The 23592-nt window shown below is 37.6% G+C and overlaps 1 pseudogene; it reads right to left on the bottom strand.

Moving 5' to 3' along the window:
* LOC149172413 (uncharacterized) overlaps window positions 1–23592 on the bottom strand; it is a 54334-nt pseudogene that overhangs the window by 4162 nt on the left and 26580 nt on the right.

Genomic DNA, 23592 nt, shown 5'->3' with positions numbered 1-23592 from the left:
ATGATAGTTAGTATTATACCACCATTCGGCTAGAGGTAACCACTGTACCCATAGATGTTACTTTTCTGAAGTGAAACACGTGAGGTAGGTCTCCAGACATTTGTTGACTGCTTCAATTTGACCATCAGTTTGGGGATGATAAGAAGTACTAAGTTGTAGTTGGGTACCTTGTAACCTGAAGAGTTCCTGCCAAAAGTTACTGGTGAAGATCGACTCACGATCAGACACAATGGAAGTGGGCATGCCATGCAATTTGAAGATCTGGTCCATGAAAGATTGAGCCACCAAAGCTGGTGTAAAAGGGTGGAGTAGGGCGCAAAAATGAGCATACTTAGACAGTCTGTCCACAACCACCATGATGAATGACTTGTTGCTTGACTTCAGAAGACCCGTAATGAAATCCATAGAAACCTTTGTCCAGATTGAGGCAGGGATGGGCAATGGTTGTAATGTGCCTGGGGATTTGACTGTTTCTCCTTTGTGGCACTGACACATCACACTCAGCTACAAAAGTAAGAATGTCCTTTTTCATGCCTATCCAAAAGAATGAACATCAGGTGCAAGCATAAGTCTTCTTAAAGCCTGAATGGCCTGCAGTGGGAGATGAGTGCAACTCTGTCAAAATGCGGCTTTTGAGGGTGGATGTTGGTGATATCACTACTTTGTCCTTGTAGCAAAGAATCTCATCCTGCCAAGAGTAGCCTGCTATGGAATTTGGATCCACCTGTAATTTATTAATGAGTTGGGAATGCAAAGGATGTGAAAACCATTCCTTGGGAGCCTCTTCAATCCACTCTAGAATGGGAAGAGAGATTGCTAGCAGGGTGCTTTCCTCCTCAAATTAGCATGATAAAGCATATGCTACGACATTTTCTCGCCCTTTCTTGTAAATTATCTCATAATCATATCCCAACATTTTGGCTAGCCATTTATTTTGTTGTGGCGAGGATAGGATTTTCTCCAAAAAATATTTAAGGCTTTGATGGTCTGTGCGGATTTGGAAACACTGCCCCAATAAGTATGGTCGCCAGGTATCCACTGCATGTAAGATGAACATCATCTCCTTCTCATAGGTAGATTGTCCCAGATTTTTTCCACTTAGTTGTTGGCTAGTGAAGGCCAAGGGTCGACCTTCTTGTATTAAGACAACCCTAATACTCGTACCTGAAGCATCACATTCAATCACAAAATATTTGGTGAAGTCGGGCAGTGCCAATACGAGAGTGGAACACATGGCATTTTTGAGAGCTATAAATGCCTGTTGCACTTCATCATTCTAGAGGAATGAATTTTCCTTGAGAAGGTGAGTGAGGGGTCTAGCAATGCTACCATAATTGCGAAAAAATTTGCGATACTAGCCGGTGAGACCCAAAAATCCTCTCAAGCTCTTCAAAGTCTTTGGTTGAGGCCAATCCATTGCCTGGATCTTTTTGTGATCCACCTTGACACCTTCACGCCCCACAATGTGGCCCAAATACTCAACTTCTTCCATGCCAAAAGAGCACTTGGACAACTTGACAAATAATTTATGCTTCCAGAGCAGTTGCAAGAGCAGATCTACATGCTGAAGATGTTTTTCCCAGGTGAGGTTGTAGATGAGGATGTCATAAAAAAAAAAGGACAAATTTTCTGAGATATGGTTTGAGCAGGTGTTTCATGAGGCTCTGAAAAGTGGATGGGGCATTATAGAGACCAAATGGCATGACCAGGAATTCATAATGGCTTTCATGAGTTTGGAAAGCAGTCTTTGGAATGTCCTTCTTTCATGCAAATTTGGTGATAGCCCGAGTGAAGGTCGAGCTTAGTAAAGAATTGAGCCCCATTTAGTTCATCCAGAAAATCATCAACAACCGGGATGAGAAATTTATCTTTGACCGTCAGCTTGTTGAGGGCCCTGAAGTTTAGACACATACGCCATTCCCCATCTTTCTTGAGCACCATGACCACAGGCAATGAATAAGGACTAATGGTAGGACGAATGACACCGGCTTTCAGGAGTTCCTTGATGATTTTTTCAATTTCATTATTTTGGGGGAAAGGATATCTATATGGGTGCACATTTGGTGGTTATGCCCCTGGGACCAAAGTAATGCTATGATGATGTTCCCCTCTCGAGGGTGGAAGCTCATGAGGCTTGTCAAAGACCTGCAGATGGTTGTTTAAGAATTGTTGCATCTCAGGATGAATATGAAGAGAAGTGGGGTCAAAGGCCTGGATGGCATTAAATTGGGCTATAACTCCATGGTGGCCCTTTTTTAACAATTTTTCCATCCTATGCAAGCTGATGATAGAAGGAGCACCTACCTGGAGTCCTTGGAGGGTATGTGTGTGATTATTCTGCTTGAAGCTCATATATAACTCCTGGAAATCCATTATGATTGGGCCAAGTGTGCGGAGCCATTCAACACCCAAGACAATGTCACACCCACCCATGTTGATGGCAAACATGTGGGTCTTTAGGTGATAATCCTCCATTTGAAGTTTGACATTTTCACAACGACATTCACATTTCATTGTCCTCCCATCAGCAATCTAGACTTGGAAACTAGAGACTGCTCTGACAAAACAATGCACTGCTCTAACGACTCTTTGATGGATAAAGTTATGCGTATTGCCACTATCAATCAAGACTACTACAGGGAGATGCTTAATAAAACCTATGATTTTGAGAGTTTGGGGAGAAGAAATTCTTGGCAAAGCATGAAGTGAGATAACTAGTTCTTCAAGTGTAACTGGGAGCTCATTCTCCGGCTGGTTGTCCTCATCTTCTTCCTTTGGTCCCTCAAATGGTGGGGCTTCCTCAGATGAACAGTGATCAATAGCATCAATTTGAAAGAATTTGGGTTCCTTGCATTTATGCCCCGAGGAGTATTTCTCATCACAGTAGTAACACAATCCTTGCTTTCTTCTTTCCGCCATTTCCACTGGTGACACCTTTTAAACCTTAAGTGTTTGGGTAGTGCTCGGAGCCTGGGTGGGGCGTCCCTTGGCCATGAAATTTGGACGAGTCGACTGGGCCGCTAACGCACGTTCTACTTCACGATCTATCTTGCAAGCTGCCAACCATGAGATTGGGTGTTGTAGTCAGACGTGGGCTTGTATGGCATCTTTGAGACCACTAATAAAACAATCCAAGTAGAATTCATTTGCTAGACCCCCTGTGCATAAGGATAATGCTTCAAAGGCTTTAATATATTCTTGCACTGTGCCTGTTTGTCGGAGCTTAGTAAGACGACCCAAAAAGTTAGATTCATGGTCAAAGCGATCAGAAAGGGCTTTTGAGAATATCTGCCAAGTTAGTGGCATTGCATAGAAGCATTGATGTTGTCTAGTCAATTTAGTGTCCTAAATTTCTCTACATAAATTATCAATCCGGGTATCGTAAACTGATGAAGTGTGGTGCACCATATGTGCTTAGTTAACCCTTTTTCTTACTTCGTTGTTTTATAGTTTATGTTGTTTTTGGGGGTTTTGTTTCTTATGCTTAAGGAAATTAATCTAAGAAAGAAAAGCTATTCTTCTAGGTGAAATCTCTAAATGTTAATGGACAATTAAATCTAATGACTTCTAATGTTAGAATCTAATTTCTAAAGAAAGGAGAAAATGAAACAAATCAAAACTTTGAACAGTTAGATTAATCTAAGCCGGAAAAATGTCTATGAAATGAAAGCAAAAATGATAAAGGAAAACTAATCTAGACTCATTCATAAATGAAATACTTCACCACTTAGTGAACCAATGGCTTTCAGAAATATTCACTTACAACATGAGTTAGTAAACTATGGAAAGCAAATAGAAAACATGTAAAGGAAACTAATCTAGACTCATTCATAAATGAAATACTTCACCACTGAGTGAACCAAGGGCTTTCGGAAATATTCACTTACAACATGAGTTAGTAAACTATGGAAAGCAAACAAAACATGCAAAGGAAAACTAATCTAGACTCGTTCATAAATGAAATACTTCACCACTTAGTGAACCAAGGGCTTTCAGAAATATTCACTTACAACATGAGTTATTAAACTATGGAAAGCAAATACAAAACATGTAAAGGAAAACTAATCTAGACTCATTCATAAATGAAATACTTCACCACTTAATGAACCAAGGGCTTTCGGAAAAATTCACTTACAACATGAGTTAGTAAACTATGGAAAGCAAATACAAAACATGTAAAGGAAAACTAATCTACTGTGTGCTCTAATGCTCCAATCACCAATCGGAAAATAGGAAGACTACTTTCTTGGACTATTTTGTTAAGCATAGACTACACAGTTAGATAAATCTACAATCGACGGGTTGAACACACTTGCATGAATTAAAATGGCATGAATGGAAAATCTAAACTATCAAACTTGAAAGCAATCAAATGATATACTTGAATGAAATCAAAGCAAAACTACAAAACAAAATCTACTCTACCTTACATTCTAATATGCTCCATGACATCTACTTCACATCTCCTTCCATGTTGAGAACATCAAAGGTCTATTCAAATTCTTCAAAATTACAAAGTACAACAAAGCTCTCCAAAGCTTTCCATATCCATCAAGGAAAAACTATATGCTCCAAGCTAGAAAAGCTAAGACTAAAAAGCTACAAGCTTAAGAACTAACAAATGAAGGAGAGAGATCTCCTATTTATACAAAAAGATGAGAAGTCATCTCATTAATGAGAGTCCATGAATCTCTCCCTCTACCTTTAGAGTCCTAATCAAAATAGGAACTGATAAGACACATGTCTTCTTAGAGTTTGAATATAATTAGGAGATGTGACACATATTCTCATGATCCCATGATTCTCTCCACTCAAATTCGAATTTGGCCTTAGGGTGCCACATAAAGGTCTTCTCGAAGCCTCTTTTTGACCTACACATATCAAAAATCTCAACCCACTTGTTAGGTATAAGTATATGCACATTATTTTCTAAATTTTTACCACAAATTCACTTAAAAGGCTAAGAATTAATAAAGTTTGGAAAAACATAAATGTGGCCCAATGATAATGAAAGTGGGATGAATGTAGTGACATGGTAGTGGAATGGAGGTGATATAATGGACATAATAGTGAAAGTGTAATGGAAATGAATGACAATTTCAAGACCAACAGATGCCACTGCCACCATTGCCATCTTTCTTGGTCCAAGTACAGGCTTCCCACACTTAGCTTAGTCGCATCATCTCTGATGTGATTCAATGTATAATATTGCTCCATTTGTGCTAGCCATATGGCCAGATGAGAGCCATAAAATTTATACATGTACAACTTGGGTGGTCGAAGCTGGGACTGTTGGTGGTTTCTATAGAAGTGAAGAGAATGGCTAGACTCGCCCTCAAGGGTTTCATTAAAATTATATGCCTCCGATTGTTCCCCCGGTTTGCCCTTTGTGATTGTGTCAACTAAGGTCTGGATCTGCTTTGCTAATGCCTCCAACTTTTGTTCAAGGGTGTCGATCTTCTTATTGGCCATAGCTTGAGCTCTGGTTTGTACCATGCACTGATCCGGTGCACTTGTCGTTACTGTGAAAAAAATTTGGGACCACCCGAAATTTTGATGCTGATAAGTGAATGTTACCACCTTGCTCAGCCCGTCGACCTGATTCTTATGGGCTAAGTCTCCTATAAGCATCCCGGGAGGGTCTCAGGCTTGTTTTTTCTTTTAATACTCCAGAAGGAGTTTTACTCCTCGCTTAGGAATACTGCAGTAACCGATTCGCAGAAAAGTTAATTCTGCCCAATGTCCTGCGAGAATCACGCCCAGGTATAGGAGCCACACAAATAGTCAGATCTGTCGGTGAAACCCTCAATTGCAGAGTATGAGTAGGAATGTGGCAGTGATCAAACCCTTACTGCTAGATCTGAATGGCAGATCTGATTGTTGTGACTACTACAGAACACAAACTGCTAGATCTGAATGGTGGATCTAAGAGATCTGAATGACGGAACTGATTGTTGCAGCTGCGACAAAACCCAACTTGCTAGATATGATCTGGAAAAGATGATGCGTGATCTAGAGGGAGACAAGGGAACTATGGTCTCAAGGAGTGTCAGGTGCTATAGATCACAATATACATAAGGGTCCAATAGTAGTACTCGGCCCAATCTTTCAGGGCACTAACCAAGGAGGATCAACTGTACCCTTAGGCGTACAACCCAACTACCCTATCGGTACGCGCAAGTAATCTCCCCGATTGCTATTCTCGGTGTACTATAGCAGAAAGACGGCCAACGATTTATCTATGGCGAGGTTTCAAGAGAGCCTAGGGGGATTCTGATATACCCAGAGGGTACTTTGGAAGATAGTCCGTGCGCGGTTCTGTCTAATGCGCTACTACTTGAAGGGGTACCCACAAGGGTTACAAGGGAGTCCAACAATCGTGACCACCTCTTGTATTTCCTGCATGCATGCCTCCCCAAATTCGTAGGTTTATGCGCTCAACGACAGATCCCGTGGTTTAAAGACGCTGGAACACGTCTCTAGCGAAAAAAATTCTGCTAAAAATGGAGATCCCACTGGCCCTGGAAAGTGATTTGATACCACTTGTTATGCTCTTGACCTGCGAGAAGATACCAAAATACCAAATATGCGAAGAAGTATACCCAGAACATAGAACAATAAGAAATAACAAGTATTTTACTATTCAGAAAGGAAAGCAATGTTCACTTGCCTCTTCGAGGGGGCAACCTGCAATAGAGCTGGGATTCTCTATCCTTTATATAGGATTCATACATGCAATACCATGGGTCAGTACCATGGTTCTTATTAATACCATCTATCTAATACCATGGACCATTTGCAACTAACTGTGGTCCCTTCTTTAAATGCAGTTCAACCACTTACAATTATAACTATGGGCTTTATTGACTCTTTAAGTAACTATAACTATGACTCGACCCTATTACATAAATAAGAGGGTTAGGGTTGGACCCTAACACACACATTCCTTTGTATCCTTGTCAAAATACGTAGGAACTTGGTGCGAAAATAATAATAATAATAATTTCAAAATTAGCCACATGATTGAATCCTCGAGTCTTATTAGATTTATAATACTTTGCTTGCTAAAAATAAAAATCACTCTCATTGAGGCACTCTTTAATGATATAGAAGCGAGAGTTCGCTCTACTAGGGTTTCCATGCTTTCATTATGCTGATCACTACCATGATAATGTAAGGGGGGCCTTAGAGGCCCCCTCCTTCCGGGATGTTGTCTCACGCAAAGGTAAGGAGCCTGAAACCTCATTCTTCATAAAAACTCATGACTTATAATGCTTTCAACTCCTCTAGAAAATAAAATGGCACTCGCTCAAGGGATAGAGGAGCGGAGAAGAGTTCATGAAAGAACACTGCCTCACAACCGAATGATTAAGGGGCTCCAAGCAGTAAGGCATAAAAGAAATGTCTTTGCCTCAGACTCAAACAAGCAACAACTGCAAACCAAAGGCAAAGAAAATATCAGTTCTAGAGATTCAATATCCTAATGTTGCAACATAGAAAGACTTTATGCAAGAATAGGCTATCATTTGCAAATTCATGGGCATCTGGTCCTCGAAAAAAGTCGTAAACTGGTGGATTCAGACCAAGTGGCATGCAAAAGGAGAAATAATATTGCAACTAGGATCTAAAGGTTTTTTTACTGTCTTTTTTTTACCTCTTAGAGGACTGAGACCGCATCTTTGAAGGCGGACCTTATTTCCTCAACTCTGTGGGGTTATACATTTGGTACTAGAAGGAAAAATTCACACCAGAAAAGGAAGACTTCACCAAGGTCCCTGTTTAGGTGAGACTCTATCCATGGAATATTGATCACCCTCTGTGTTGAAAAGTATATGTGATGAAATAGGAGAATACATCAAAATGTTGAGGGCACCAGGAATGGCTACTACATCTCATATTATAGAATCTGTGTTTATTTGGATGTCTTAGGGGTGCTTCTAGAGGCTATTAAACTAGTATTCAAGGACAAGGTATTCCTCCATAACATAGACTATGAGCATATATAATTCAAATGCATGAAATGTCATAAGCACGGTCATCTCTTCAGAGACTGTCCCTAGAATGTCTCTCAACAAACCAATACCCAAGCACAAAAGAAAATGGATGAATAGGGCTTCACCAAGACAACCACTAGAAGCAGGAACAATAAAAGAAATCAAGGAAAACAAGGTTAATATCCTCCATCCAACAAAAATATATTCAAAGCCTTGTAAGAGGAGCTAGAAGAACAAGCTACAGAGGGAAATGTCGAGGAAGAAAGTGAAAGGTTGAATCAACAACCATCGATCCAAGAAAAAAATCAGGAGGATGCTCCTAGACAAAGCCACCATGAGAATAGCCTGCCCTCAAAAGACGTAGACATGGATCTTGAACCCAAAGAAGACTCAGAAGTGGACCAAGTCATAGAAGAATCTCTAGGAGGAATTGATCTCAACTCGATAGCAGAATACCTCCAAAAAAATAGAAGGAGCATACCTAATACAAGAAGAGCTTAAACAGACCACAATGAGGAAACACCTTGAGGATAATGCCTACAAGGGGATTCTGTCAAACATCGTAGCCAATCAGTACAACCCTAAAATTATAGGCTAGAAATGAAGACAAAAAACCACCAACCAACTCCTTTAGGAATTAAGCGCAAGATTAATCAATGAGGAAAGGCAAGAGCTCTTACCCTAACTCCTCATATTTCTCAATGAATTCAATCTCATGGAACATTAGAGGCTTAAATGGCCTTGGAAAGAAAAGACTATTAAAACAAATAATAATGACTAACAAACCATAAATAGTACTCCTCTAGGAGGCAAAGTTAGCCATGGAAGACCTACCAACCTCGCAAAAGGAATGTTGCAAGGGTTACAATTACTTAGCCAAAGCATCACGTGGCACAACAGGAGGGAAATTAATCCTATGGAAAAACTCGTTATATGAACTAATCTCTTCAACAGTGACTAGAAACTCTATCATTGCAGTTCTAAAAATAAAATGCACCACTGAAAGAATCTGTGCTACCAATACCTATGGGCTTGATAGGGTGGAAGAGAGGATCCAAATGCTATATTCAATAATGAGAACTTGAAAGAATACCCCATCCATTCAAAATCATAGGAGGGGACTTTAACATGATCCTGGATGTGTCAGAAAAGAAAGGAGGTCTCAGGAAATTGGACAGGGACATAGAAGCCTTCCAAGAAACCATAGATAAAATGACACTAGTGGACATGTAGACTGTCAATGGTACCTACACCTTGAACAATAGATAAGGAGGAGAAAGGCAGATTACCTCCAAGCTCGATAGATTCCTCATCTTAGAATCAATCTTCCTAGCCTCCTGAAAAACAAAATGCAAAAGACTACCACAATCGGTATCTGATCATTGGCTGGTATCTCTGAAAATTCATATCTCAACAACCCCAAAGAATCATCCCTTTAGATTTGAGGCTTTCTGGTTCAAGCATCCATAATTTCTAAGAAACATGAAAAACTGGTGGGCCAGCTATCCTCCCTATAATTGCACCCAAATCATACCAATTCCAACAAAAGTTTAAGCATGTAAAAAGAAAAATCAGACAATGGAACAAGGATGTCTTCAATAATATTTTTCAAGAAAAGAAGAAGTTGGAACAAAGCATGGAGGGGCTTTAGCAAATAATCATCCATTAGGGTACCACATATCAAATGAAGGAGGAGGAAAGAGATATTAAAACAAATGGGAGGAAAGAGCCAAGTAGGAAGAAAAGTTATGGCAACAAAAATCCAGGGTTTACTGGCTCAAATGTGGAGGAAAAAACTCCAAATTATTCCACCACTCCATGATCCAACACAGGAGAACCAATAGAATTCTAATCCTGAGAACTGTTGGTGGAATAACAACCAGCACCCATGAGGAGATATCTAAGGAATTGAAAAATTTCTACAGTAAACTCCTATAGGAGCCCCACACAAACAAGACTCATGTCATCAGAGAAATCACTGGTAACATCCCCACCATCCTAACTAAGGATCATAACAAGATTCCTCTCATAGAGGTTTCCATGGATGAATTGGAGGAAGTTGTGATGGCCATGCCCTTGGGCAAAGCTCGTGGGCCCGACGGTTTTACCATTGACATTTTTAAAAGTTGTTGGCCCTTTATTAATGAAGACGTACATACCCTGGTGGAGGACTCTTGGGCTAACAAAACAATGTTCAATGCTTTTAACGCCACTTTATTCACTCTAATTCCCAAGGAAGAAGGAGTTGATTCTCCGGATAGATTCATACTGATAACCCTCTACAATGTTATCTACAAGATCATTTCGAAAGTGTTGACTAACAAGATCAAACTTTTGCTTCCCCTTATGATCTCAGCCAACCAAGTGGTGTGTGTGGAAGGTAGACAATACTCGACAATATCATCCTCACTCATGAAACTATTCACTCGCTCCAAACCCTCAAAAATCTTGGAATGATGATGCAATTGGATATGTCAAAATCCTTCGACAAAATCAATTGGGAATATATGCATGAAGTCCTCAAGGCCTTCAGATTCCACCAAGACTACATTGAATGGATCATGGCTCTCGTATAAGGAGATTTCTTCTCCATTCTGCTCAATGACTGACCCACCTAGCTATTCTCCCCTTGGAGAGGCATTAGGCAAGGGGACCGTCTCTCCCCCTTCCTATTTGTTCTCACGGCTGAGGGTCTAAGCAAATATCTCCAAGCTACCAGCACCAATAATAGCCTCACTAGTCTTAAGTTGCATGACTCTTCCCCAACCTCCAACCATTAACAGTTCGTAGATGACACCCTCTTTATGGGTGTCCTAATTGCTAGTGAAGTTGTTGTCTTCAAATGCATTCTTAGCCTCTTCTTTGAAGCATTGAGAACCTCTATTAACCTTGAAAAATATGAATTTTATTCTTTTACACTCCCTTAGCTATTCAAATAAATATCACCAGAATATTGAGATTCCAGCTCTGCTCCATCCCTTCTAAATACCTGAGGTTTCACCTCAATGATAAATCCGCAAGGAAATCAATTTGGGAGGACCTAATCCACATATTGTGTAAGAAAAACTCTAGTTGGACCTTTAGATCCCTCAACCTTGCTGGGAAACTCATCTTAGCTAAATTTGTTCTTCAAGCCATGCCTCTTTACCTATTCGGCTTTGGCGAACCCAAAATCTATTAAAAACGCCATCCATGGCATCTAAGAAGCTTCCTCTTGGGGAGCTCTGATATGAGTAATAAATGGGCCCTAGTGGGGCGGGATCAACTCTACAAAGCAAAGAAGGCAGGTGAGATCAACCTAAGAGATCTAGAACTTTTGGGAAAATCCTTGGGGGCCAAAACCTGGTGGATGTGGTTGGATAACCTGGGTACACCATGGGGCCAGCTCTGGAGGGTGAAATATGCTCCCAACCACTCCCATAAAGACCTCATTATGCTCTCAAGTTAAGCCTAAGGCTCGACCATATGGAACCAGACATGGAGAAATAAACATATTATTAAGGGGCACAACTTCTGGGAGATAGGAAATGGGGAAAATGTCCTCTTTTGGGAGGACACTTGGTAGCAATTCCTGATCCTTGGCAACAATCAACATGCCACCCTCCATGGAACGATGTAAGCAAAAGGGAAATTCCAAATTGCCTAGTATTAGAAGCCTTTCATTCCAAGAGATCGATGATGAGAATGGCTAGACAAGCAGGAGTGGCTTTCCTTACCAGAAAAATTATACTGGAATTCTTTTGAACATCTCCTCAAGGAGAGGCAAATTCAAGTGGACCATGGATAAGATAAGTTGAGATGGGAAAAAACTCGACCAGGGTCTTCAATCTAAAGGAGGCTTATAGGTATATATCTAATCATGATCAACAACAACAACATAAAAGATGGATAACTCTCTGGGGGAGGCACCAATGGCCCAAAATCACCATCTTCCTCTGGCTAGTTATGCATGGTAAAATTCTCACGTGGGACAATATTTAACGAAGAGGCTTTACAAGGCCTTCGAAATTCCCTCTCTACGAATCACAGGAAGAGACTATCAACCATCTATTGAACACCTCTGACTACACCAAAAACCTATGGGAATGGGTGGCTGAAATATTTAGGACAACATACAAAAATAGGGCCTAAATCCAAACTAATTTGGACAACTAGCATTTGAGCATATCCCCCAACTCGGTAGTCAATCAGGCCTAGAATCTCCTACTAGGGACTATTTTTTGGGCTATTTGGAAAGAACACAATGGAAAAACTTTCAAGAATATAATACATACAGGGGAAAAATTTCTTACTATGATTAAGAAAGTCATTCGCCAAAACCATTTCCATATCTAAGCTTCCTTCCATCCATGGCCTCCTTGCGTTGTTGACCAACACATTCTCCATGTTTTGGATTTGCACAACCTTGTTCTTGCAATTCCAAGCCTATTGACTACATCCCCTAGAGCTCCTGACCACTGGCCCCCCCTGGAGAAGAATTTGATGAAATTGAATTACAATGGCGCAACCAAAGGCAACTCGGGTGCTGCGAGCTTTGGTGATCTCTTCAGAAACTCTAAAGGTGAGATTCAATGGGTTCATTTTGGGAAATTAGGGACTTCCACCAATAATGCGGTGGAGCTGCATGCTCTCGAGCATGGTCTAGCCATTGTAAAAGAGAAGCACCTCAGTCCCATGATTCTGGAAGGATACTCGACGCTGGAAACTCTTATTGCTTGTAAGCTCCAGCCAGGCTCCGCGGTCAACAAGGTAACGAACAACTGGAGATTGAACAAAACACTTCATCGAATCTAGCAACACATTGAGGACCTCAGTGGGATCCACTTTCAAGTGGTTAGAAGGAAAGCAAATGGCGTGGCAGATAGGCTCGCCAATGAGGGCATAACTGGTGGTGAAACACTCTAGGGTAGAAGACAGTCACTTGTGTGAGAAACAAAATCAACCCTACAGTCATAACTACAACAATATAACAATCCTAATTTATCTTTGTTTGGGCTATAAAGTAAGGCCTATAAGGCATCCTACTCAAGCGAAGAAAACTCTCTCTAAAGTGAAGGTGAAAGGGCCCTAATTCACAAGGATACCTTCCACACATGCGGAGGTATCAGGCCGCTGTACAGTCACACCAAGCCTACATCTACATCTCAAGAATGAGCTCATTTGGTTGAAATAAGGAAAGTGTCTACATAAGTAAAGGATATCATTAAATATAGAAGAGAATCATCTCATCTAGAGCTCACATAAACAAGCCCTATGTACAGCTGGAAGAAGGAGGACGAAGTGCAGGAAGAAGAAAGACTAAGTGCTGGGAAATAAAGTGCAGAAAAGAGGAAGGACTTGGCTCGTGCTTGGAGGATATTCTTGTCAACGGTCTAGGGTTTGGCATTGATCAATAAGAAGCTTCAATAAGAGAAAATTACTAAAGGGTTTTCCTCTCAAGAGAAGAGAGGTTTTGGCCTTGGAAGAGAGCCAACATCTTGAGATCTTGTTCTTATGTTTTTTGTAGAAATTTGATGAAGTACACACACATGCATTAATAATAATAAGAAGAATATTAAGTGAACAAGAAAAAGTAAAAAGACTCCACAAATTATTATCAAGTCAAGAAGAATAACACTACACCTAATTTCCCTTGATTCTTCAACATGGTGTTGTTAACATGCCTAATCACTTAATGACCTTTGATAAGATGAGATTCTTTTGACTCCCACTATCGATAATGAAACACAACAGAGCACCCTTCACCCACATTTTTTAGTGTAAGAAATGCTCACCTTCCTCTACATCTTCGAGCTCGCTTTGTTTGACCTTGGTGGTGGAAATGGTGGCATTGGGTTCTACATCAATGATTTTTTTTCCCTTTGTCATGTTCTAAATTAGAGTTGGAACTTGTGTCTGACTTTGAAGCTTTTATCTTGACCGCTAGTGACTGCTTTACACGACATTCATTTGTGTTGTGAGTGGGACTCTTATGGAACTCACACCACTTTCATGTGTCTTTCTTTGTCATCCCATTATTATTCTTTTCCTGTGGCTTTGATGGGTTGTCCTGGGGTGTTCCATTCTAGTGCTATCCTTTATTTTATGGTTTGGGGGTGCCCTTACCCTACTTCATATTCATAGATCCAAAGTATCTCTTCTTTTGTTTAAATTTTTGCTCGATTTTGACAACATATCGGTGTGTTTCAATAAGCGAGGAGATGTATAGGAACTCCATTTCTACCTGGATGTATTTGTGAAAACAACCACGGTACTCAAGGACCAAATTTTTCTTAGAATCCTTGATACCTAGCTTTGTACGTAAGGTAAGGTATGAAAGTGTTGAAGGATCGAAAATCTTTGCCTACAACATTATAAGGGAGACCACCCGGTCGGGAACTTAGAGCAACTCCTTTTCCATTGAAATGGTGGTTCTAACTTGTTAAACTAGGTCCAATTACGTTCTCTCTATCTCCATTGGCTTAAAATATGGCTTTCACCTACCAATAGAGAAGGGACATCAGATCAACCCTCTTGCTCATCAGACAATAAAGTGATTATTAAGTTGATTTGGGGCTCAACCAAGCCACAACTAAAATTTTCCTCTTTGATAAGAGGACTTCATGAATGTAGAATTAAATCTAAATATAAGCTAACACTATAATATAGAAAACCTAAAGCTATCTGGATTAGGAAGATGTAAATCTAACCAAACCTAGAGCAAGATAAATAATTGAATTGAGATTTAAATATGTCTAACTTATAATGAATATCAAGTTAACAAAGTAGTTCAATTAACTGATATTATGAATACCAAACATATCCTCTTTAGAGATTAATCAACAACATTTTGGAAGTAGTTCACAAAAATGATGATGATTAGTAATCCAACAACTCGAATGAGTAAACAATAATATAAGGAAATAGTTCACATAATATTATTGTTTGTTAAGACAAAATTAAAATGCTAATCTCTTAATAAGTAGTTACTCATAAATTAGAGTTCAACACATAACAGTAGAGATAAACATCATATAATTGCAATAAATCACTCACATAGACAATAGTGCACAAATATGATTGAAAATCACAAGTCTCTACTATTCTAAAATGAAACTAGTATTAAAACAATAATATCTTAAATACCAATTTATTAAGTCCAATTCCCTCTCTCTGATCTCCAGTAGTCCTCTACAACTCATAAACTCTGTTAATGAAACAAGCGCTGCAATAGTACAAGCTCTGCTCATTATACATAGTTTAGATATGTAAAAGATAAATCTCTCCATTCCTTAGATCTGAGATTAAATTCTCATCTCCTCTACAACCCTAAATCCCTATTATAGTAGTGCTTTTAGAATCCTGAATTGCACAGTAGAGAAGGCCTTTTTCCATGATTCAAAACCCTTATTGCAGTGCCCATAGATGGGAATAATAATAGTCTCCCTTTATTTTCTCAACAGATGGAGCAAATAAAGGTAAAATAGAGGTGAATTATTCCCTTAGATCAAATTCTGGCAGAATATGAATGGCTATAGCTTGAGGAGAAGCCCAATTTATCTCATGCTTGGAGAAGACCACAGTCAATTGCTTCAACAATGATAGTGATTTCCTGCCCATTTTTAGATTCTATTTTCCACTTGGAGGAGTTCTTTTAGGGATCATTTGTTGGATCTATTAATATATTTCATCCTGGAATCTTCTCTGCCAATACAGGGCCAAAATTAGTTAAAATCAGGGAGAAAAACAAGCCAAAGTATAAGCAAACTATAAAATCTAAAATACAAGCTGTGAGACCGACTTAAAACAAATTAAATGACTCTTTTATTTATTTATTAAAACATTACATCCGTACCAAATAGTGACACGTCGTAGCATTTGATTGGAATTAGAGGTAAGCTCATCACAACTTTTAAAATGAGACAACACAAAATATTTGCGATATGGGTAGCTCCGATATGGAGCGGATGCGAAATCATAATTAATTTGTTTTAATAATTATATTGGATATGTAACTAAATCGACGATTAGAGGGTTAAGTCATATTGGAGTATCACTTCAAAATTTCCGATATGGGTGTGAATGCGCTATTATAATTAATAAACAATTTAAATCAAATTAGGTCCGGATATCGAATATTGGAGCATATCAGAGGTCAAACGTCAGAGCAAAGGCCTATCAGAGATAAAAGATAATTGTATTATCGCATATAAGAGATCAGAGGCCTTTAGGGATATTGATGATCAGATGGAGTGGAAATCAAGGAAATATGATAACGGAGTTTGAAGGTTAATGATTATTGCATATCGGAGGTCAAAGGTTTTGAGTGGTGACACATAACAAAACTTCGATAAGGAATTCTCCGATATAAGGGAGTGGAGGAGGGTTATGTGATATGTGAGTCTCCAATAAACTACAACCACTTTATAATATATATCACCAAACTTTGATTATAAAGGTTTCCAAAAGAATACTCTGGTAACTTAAAGTTTCGCTATTTGTTTAGTAGAGAGTCATTTCCACATGTTGTAACATGAGCTTGGTCTCAGGGGCTATGTTTTATTCATTAATCTAAATAATTAAGATGTTTAAAACAAAAAAATATTTACAAAGTCTATTAACAAACAAACTTAATCAAACTTAGGCAAAGTAAAAAAATAAAACAACTGTAAATAAAATGCACATTGGACTTGAAATGAAGTAAACACACTCAAATCTTACATGCAATACAGAAAGGGTCCCCATAATTTTATTATATGGCTAAAATAAAAATTAAATGGGGGGTTGTTGAGTACTACAACAATTGGCGACACACTGGGCAAAACAATTATCTCTGGGCAAATACCAAGGAAGTTCAAAGAAAAGGGAATAAAGATAAGATGTTAGGACTCAACTTTTCCTTTTAAAAATATCTCTATAAAAACCATTTAGAATTCAACATCTGCATAAAATCTCTTGTATTAGATATAAGAGTATAATCATATTTTAGACAACTATGTATAGATGTTAGCTTGAACTAAAGAAAACAAAGTTTATTTATGAGTTTAGCTTAAAGATATACTCAAATGTCATAGGTGGTGCCACTGCTGCCAGCAGGCATCCATAGCCTTGACAGGGTCACCTTTTAACCCTTGGAAGTATCAGTATCCCATCCATTAGTTTATACTTTAGAGGAATAAGTAATAATTATTTTATTTCTTTTTAGTTACTTTGAAAGCCATTGTCTTGGCTTGGTGACCAGATATTGACAATGCCATACACCAGTACTAATAATAACGAACATGCCAGTTCGTGATGAGACCTCCTGTCTTATAACCATTTGGCTACAAGCCATTATCCTATGATAGAAATAACCCTTAAAGTGTTAAGTTCAAAGATCATTTAGCAGAATGATGATTAAGTAGTAATAGATTATAGTGAAGTGAAAATATGAAAGATATCATAATGATATTTCTTTAATAATATTCCTTTTGGAATGAACTCTGTTGGATCACACAGATGGAAATATATCCCAAGTATAAAACCAAAAGAAATGGTACTTCAAAAATAGAAGATACTATGGTATATACATATGATTATGTGAAAATGAAATAAAAAGGCAAGCATCAAATGTTAGCAAATCAGTAGGGAATCCAATCGGGAGAATGAGCTCTATGTAATTTTTTACAAGGTATAAAAAGTATGTCAAGATTTAGAGCTTTTATCTTGTAAATAGATTTGTTAATTGAAGCTTATTAAATGATAACTCATTGATGTGCATTTCTGGGGACTTTCTCCTTTTACAAATCTCGTTCTAGAAATTTAAATTGGAAGTCTTTAAATATTGTTTTGTTTTAAGAAAAATACCATCAATCAGAATGAAAATAAAATCAAGAAAGGGAAAAGGAAACTTCCTGAAACCTCTTGATTGTTCTTCCTAGCTGCTTTTACTAAAAAAACAAAAAAAAACCTACAAAATAGAGGAGACAAGGATAAGGGAATATAACTGGAAGAGAAAACAGAAGCAAGGAATTCAAGCAAAAGGAAAAAATGCAGAAAATAAAAGGATGAGAATGGGCATATGAAACTTACCACTGGAGAATTTTGTTTGATCTTACCTGAGAAAAATGTTTTTCTAGCCAAAGTAACCTCTTCTTTTAATTGGAAGTAAAAGCATGAAGAAGTGGCTTTGAATGTAATTTTCATTGGCCCAAAATCATAATTTATTCAATTTAAAGCAAGCACTAAAACAATGATTCATGTTCAAGCTTCATTTATTTATTCAATTTAAAATTCTAAGTAATGAACTATTAATCATATCCACTTCAAATTTCCATCAGAGGATCAAAGTGATAAAATAAGCCTTTAGAGATACTTGTGAATCCAAAATTGCCAAGTCATAGTAATTCCTTGAAACTTCTTGATACGTGTTTTCATTACAAAAAAAATGCAATGAAGTTTTGCAAAAGCAATGAAATTAAGCACATCACAAGTGTATATGATTTCATTATATAAGAACTCTGACATGTTCCAAGATATATTGATAGAAAATGAAAGGAGATGTCAAGAAAAACTTGGATTCATCACTTGCTTATTAAAAATTTGAAATAATGAAATAAATGCAAACATAGAAGGAATCTAATCTAAATTAATATATTCCTAATTCTATCTGAATGGAAGGAAACATGACTAGGTATAGTCATACTTCCAATGTAACCATTCTCTCATTTTAATTCCTGCATGTATGTACATGTCAAACAACAGGAGTAAAACTAAAACTAAATTACAAAAAGAAAATTTCAGCCTATTATGCACAATTAACAAATTAGCGAAATAAATTTATTTACAAAAATTCTTACCTTGAAATTATTCCAACCAAATGTTTATAGGATCATCAAAAATATCATGAATTTTAGTGAATGATTGGAAGAAGTTCGAAGGGATAGAAAACCTCATGCCATGCTTGAATGATACATTTTTAATTATTAAAGCCTCCTGAACACTAGCAAAGTCAAAAAATTTCTTGCGGATTGGAACTTCTAGATATTTTTCAAATGGATCAATAAAGAATGGATGAACATTTAAAAGGTTTCTAGACCATTGTTGGTCAGAATGAAATGGTGCACTATCAGGTGCCATAATTTGTGATGAACTTATTTGAAAATCAAAAATAAATTGGTCAAGCATGAAGAAATAAAATTTCAAAATAAAAAGTAGTTGATGTCCTTGCCTAAAACTCTTGAATTGATTTTCATATATGCTTATTAATGCACCTAATGAGTGTCTAGAGTTTGAATGTTCAAAATACCAGTACAATGTGTTCAGAAATTCAAAAAGGGGATTCAAAAGAAAAATAAATTCAAATCGAGGGAACTGAAAACAAAGCGGATTCAAGTTTACATTAATGTTACAAGTAATGGTACAACATGGTTGGGATTCATTTGTGAAGATTTCTTTCCCACGAGCATCAATAGAAATTATAAAATTAAACTCATTGTTTGCTTTTTTTGTGGAAAGGAATGGGAAGATCCAAAAAGGGTGTTTCATCATCATAGGAATAAAAAATTGGGATAGCTTCTTGAATACCAAACTTAATAGGATGATTGAATGTTTGAAAATTAGAATGGTCCGAAATAAATCCTTGATTAAAATTCTCTTTATCTTCAAAAATAGATTCACCTAAGGAATCAGACAAAATTTCCGAAGAGAAAAGAGGCTGAGTGTTTCATTTTCCAAGTCATCACCATAAATAACTTCATAAGTGTCCTTTTCCTTTGAATTAAATAAATCAAAACTAGGCAAGTGATTGACTATCAAGTTAAGAGAATCTTCAGGTTTATTGATTGAATTACCGATTAAATTCTCTCTACCAATATAAAAAATTAATAATTCATTATTAAAATGAGTTCCTCTGTTTTCTAATATTAAATCTGTATCGAAAGGAAATATTGATTGATTATGAATTAAACTAATATTGTTAAAGATATCGGGGTAGAGAGAAAAATAGCAAGTTGAAGATATATACCTAAAGGTTTCTTTATGCATAGATGGTTTCTGATTTTCCAAAATAAACAATTCAGATTCTTCATATATTTGATCGCTTTGCAAATTATTGTTGAGCTGCTCCATCGTTTGCAATTTATTATCAATAGAAATAAGAAAGAATTTCAAGCCTTTCTAGGGAGAATAAATTTCTTGAGGAGGTTCATACCCAATTACGCAGAAATTGTCAAGGGTATTACAGACATGCTCAAGAAAGAAAATGAAGTCAGGTGGAGCTCTGCCCCCAGAGATTCTTTCATCATAATCAAAGAAGCTCCGGTCGAGGCCCCGATACGAGCCAGCCCCGTCTATTCAATACCTTTCTGCATCTTTTCTTTCGCCTCTCCACATACTATCGTTGTTGTACTGCTACAGAAAAACAAAGAAGGTTATGAGCAGCCCATTGCCTTTTTCAGTAAGGTCCTAAGGGATGTTGAGCTGAAATATAATATATTGGAGAAACTATCCTATGCACATGTCAAGGATCTAAGCATTTAGTATGTATGTGCTGCAATCGGAAATCACGGCGTTTGTCCCAACGATAGTAGTCAAGGACATCCTAGTGTAGGGAGACATCGAAGGAAAGAGGGGAAGGTGGATAGCTAAAATACAAGAATATGAGCTATAAATGAAGCTTACCAAGCTCATCAAAGGCCAGGGATTGGCCAAGATTTTATCTGAATCCAACTGCCAAGCTCTTGGGATAAACCCGATCATAGAGGAGGGCAGACTTGAGGATTATCAGAGTGGGATAAGAACATCAGAGCAGAAAATCTATGCCAAATATGAGGGATCCCCATGGTATAAGAACATTGTTTATTATCTGATGCAACGAAACTGCATCTTTACATAATTCACAGAATTTAAATTAATTAAACTATCAGAACCCGACCTCTTTAGCGGAACTCAAAACAAATTAAAATCTCGTTCAATCCTTATCGCGTCCGAAAACCATGCTAACCAGCACACATCTTCCGAAGCGATATCCATCGGATCTTGTGCATATATAATGAATGACTGTGATTGTTTCATAATCCAACTGGATTAAATCATAGTCCATAAGTTATCATGCCCGAAATTTAAATTAAATCTCGTGCACTTTCTGACGCGATTACCATCCGATCTAACCTCTTCAAATAGACAATCACGATTAACTGAGCTATTAACTCAATTTTATAAAATATCGCGTCCGATTTTAGGAATTAACATTCGCGCTTGTTGGCACGCGATGACCATTATATCTGATGGATCTGTTCGATCAGAGGATTCAGATCTTCTTCTGGTTTTCTTGCGAATTCGACAGGTTTCCTCGTTCCGCCAAGTTTATTTAGTCTTTGTCTGCTTTCAATCGGTGATCAACAAATTAACAACTTTGTTCAGGCGATCCTCAAACACCAAACTCCACACACAATTTCTTGTATTTAACAAAGATTCAGCCTACAATTTAAGGAGTAAATGAAAGCAGATTACATAATAAAAGATAATGCAGAAACATGTTTTGAACACAAAACTCCTTTCATTCATAAGAGTATTTACATATATATTCAGAACACCTCGTGCTCCGATCTATTCTCTCCACTAGTTAGCTCTCTCTAACACTCGTCTAACACTGTTTTTTCACTCTCCTCGAAGGCTTACATTTATAGATTAATTACATAAATATGGATTATACTAAATCCATGATTTTCCTATAATTTACTCAACTAATTCCTATTCGAGGATCCCGTAATCCCTAAGGTCTCTATGAGATCTACACATATCAATTAGCCCTGATATTCTCACATAGTTGAGAATATTTCACAAGTGACAACTTCACACATAGATTTCTCACTCAATCTATACAAGGTTCCTAAAAATAATTAAAAACATCACCCTAAATCAACCAAATGAACAATAGTATTCTGATCAGGATGCTCCTGCATCAAACTCCCGATGTATAAAAAAAATCATAGACACCTGTCTATGAGGTCTGTCACTTTTATGTAGTAATGTGATAGCTACAAGTCTGAATGACTTGCTACCTCCAGGATTCCAAACTCTGTTTTTTTTATGGTCCTTCAAAGGAATAACTTCATCATGTAGTCTGGCATTAAATTTGTAGAATAATATCTTCAGAGAATTATTAAACATGATTCTCGACTTTCCATACCTCATCATCCTCTGTTCTGGAAATATAGACTTGTGAACTGCATGTGGAAACTTGAATACCCATTTTCCTGGTTTCCAAATTTTGAACGAGTCTTGAACTGGTTCACTGTCTGCACCTTTAGCTTTGTCAAGTATCTCTGTCATGTTGAGATTAGTAAGAACTAGATCTGAAATTTCACCATCATCATCGCTCGAACAGTCAACCAAATTCTGTATATCTATAAAGAAATTTTCTCCACCATGCTTTCGGAGTAATTCCTCTTTGTTAATCACATCAACACAGTTGATGTTCTCTATGGTGTACTTTCCTCCTTTTGTTACAGTTTCTCTAGTCTCAACTTCTTTGGCTTCTGCCTCTTTAGCTATTGTTCCCTTCTCTAATTGAGCTGCAAACTCAACTTCATGGAATGAAAAACAATCATCCCAATTTCCTTTAGGTTCCCAAAAGACTTCTTGATCATAACAACAGTCATTAGTTGTCTCTATAGCAACAAATTCCTTATTTAAGTACCATACCTACATTCACAGACAAACTATCAATTTTAAAAATACTATACCTTTCAATCTCTTTTGATGCTTCAAGCACCAAATTCCCACCATCGGATTTCTGGGTTTCAGCAAATCCTCTTTGTTTTGACTCAATTCCTATGAGTCTCTCCTTCTCCAACAAAGAAATATGTATTTGTTCAACTTTGTTCATCAACATAGCATTCGATTTCTGTTGCAATAGATTCTGTTAGCGCTTGAATTTGGCCTCATGCTAAAAAAGACAAAATCCAAGGCAACATCAAACCACTTAGCCTCGTAGCTAGCCCTATGGGGCAGGAGAGGGCTCTCTCCGGGTCTATCTCGACAAAAGATCTTCAAAGGGCGGAGATGACCAATAAGAACACTGATTTTAGGCTAGTAAACTGATTGAAAAGGTTTGATTTCAGATTTTTAGGGTTTTGGTGGAAAACAGGGGGAGAGCAATTTTGGGTGCGGGGATGGGACACAGCTTTTGCAGAGGTCTTTTTGGGGCAAGGTAGGAGATTATCTTGATGCCTTTGATTTAAGGGAATGGATAGGAATGACCGGTGAGGAGCTAAAGAGAGCAAGAAACCATCGAGAGTTCTCTTTAGACAGAGGAAAACATAGATATTAAGCAAACTTAAAGGCAGAGCATATAAATTATGAATTCTACCTTAACACTTCATTTACTTAATGTGAAGAAAAGAGAAATAGGAAATTGATACATATAAAAAATCTTACAAGTACATGAGAGAACACACCATCAACACAAATAACCACAAGAATCCCAAATAGTGCTGCAAAACCCTGGTCTTTCCTTTGCCAAAATTGCAGATATACAAAGTGTAATACAATAGAAGCTAATCCCTCCAGAGTCCAACCATGAAAATGATTAAGAAAATACATAATATAGGCAAGCTAACACCTTTCCTTGCCTCTA

Source organism: Pinus tabuliformis, chromosome 4_2 (assembly GCF_031772625.1).
Source record: "Pinus tabuliformis cultivar Carrire ecotype Pingquan chromosome 4_2, CPIR1, whole genome shotgun sequence".
NCBI lineage: Eukaryota > Viridiplantae > Streptophyta > Pinopsida > Pinales > Pinaceae > Pinus > Pinus tabuliformis.
Note: the sequence above shows the minus strand (reverse complement) of the source record. Positions and strands in the feature narration are given on the sequence as shown.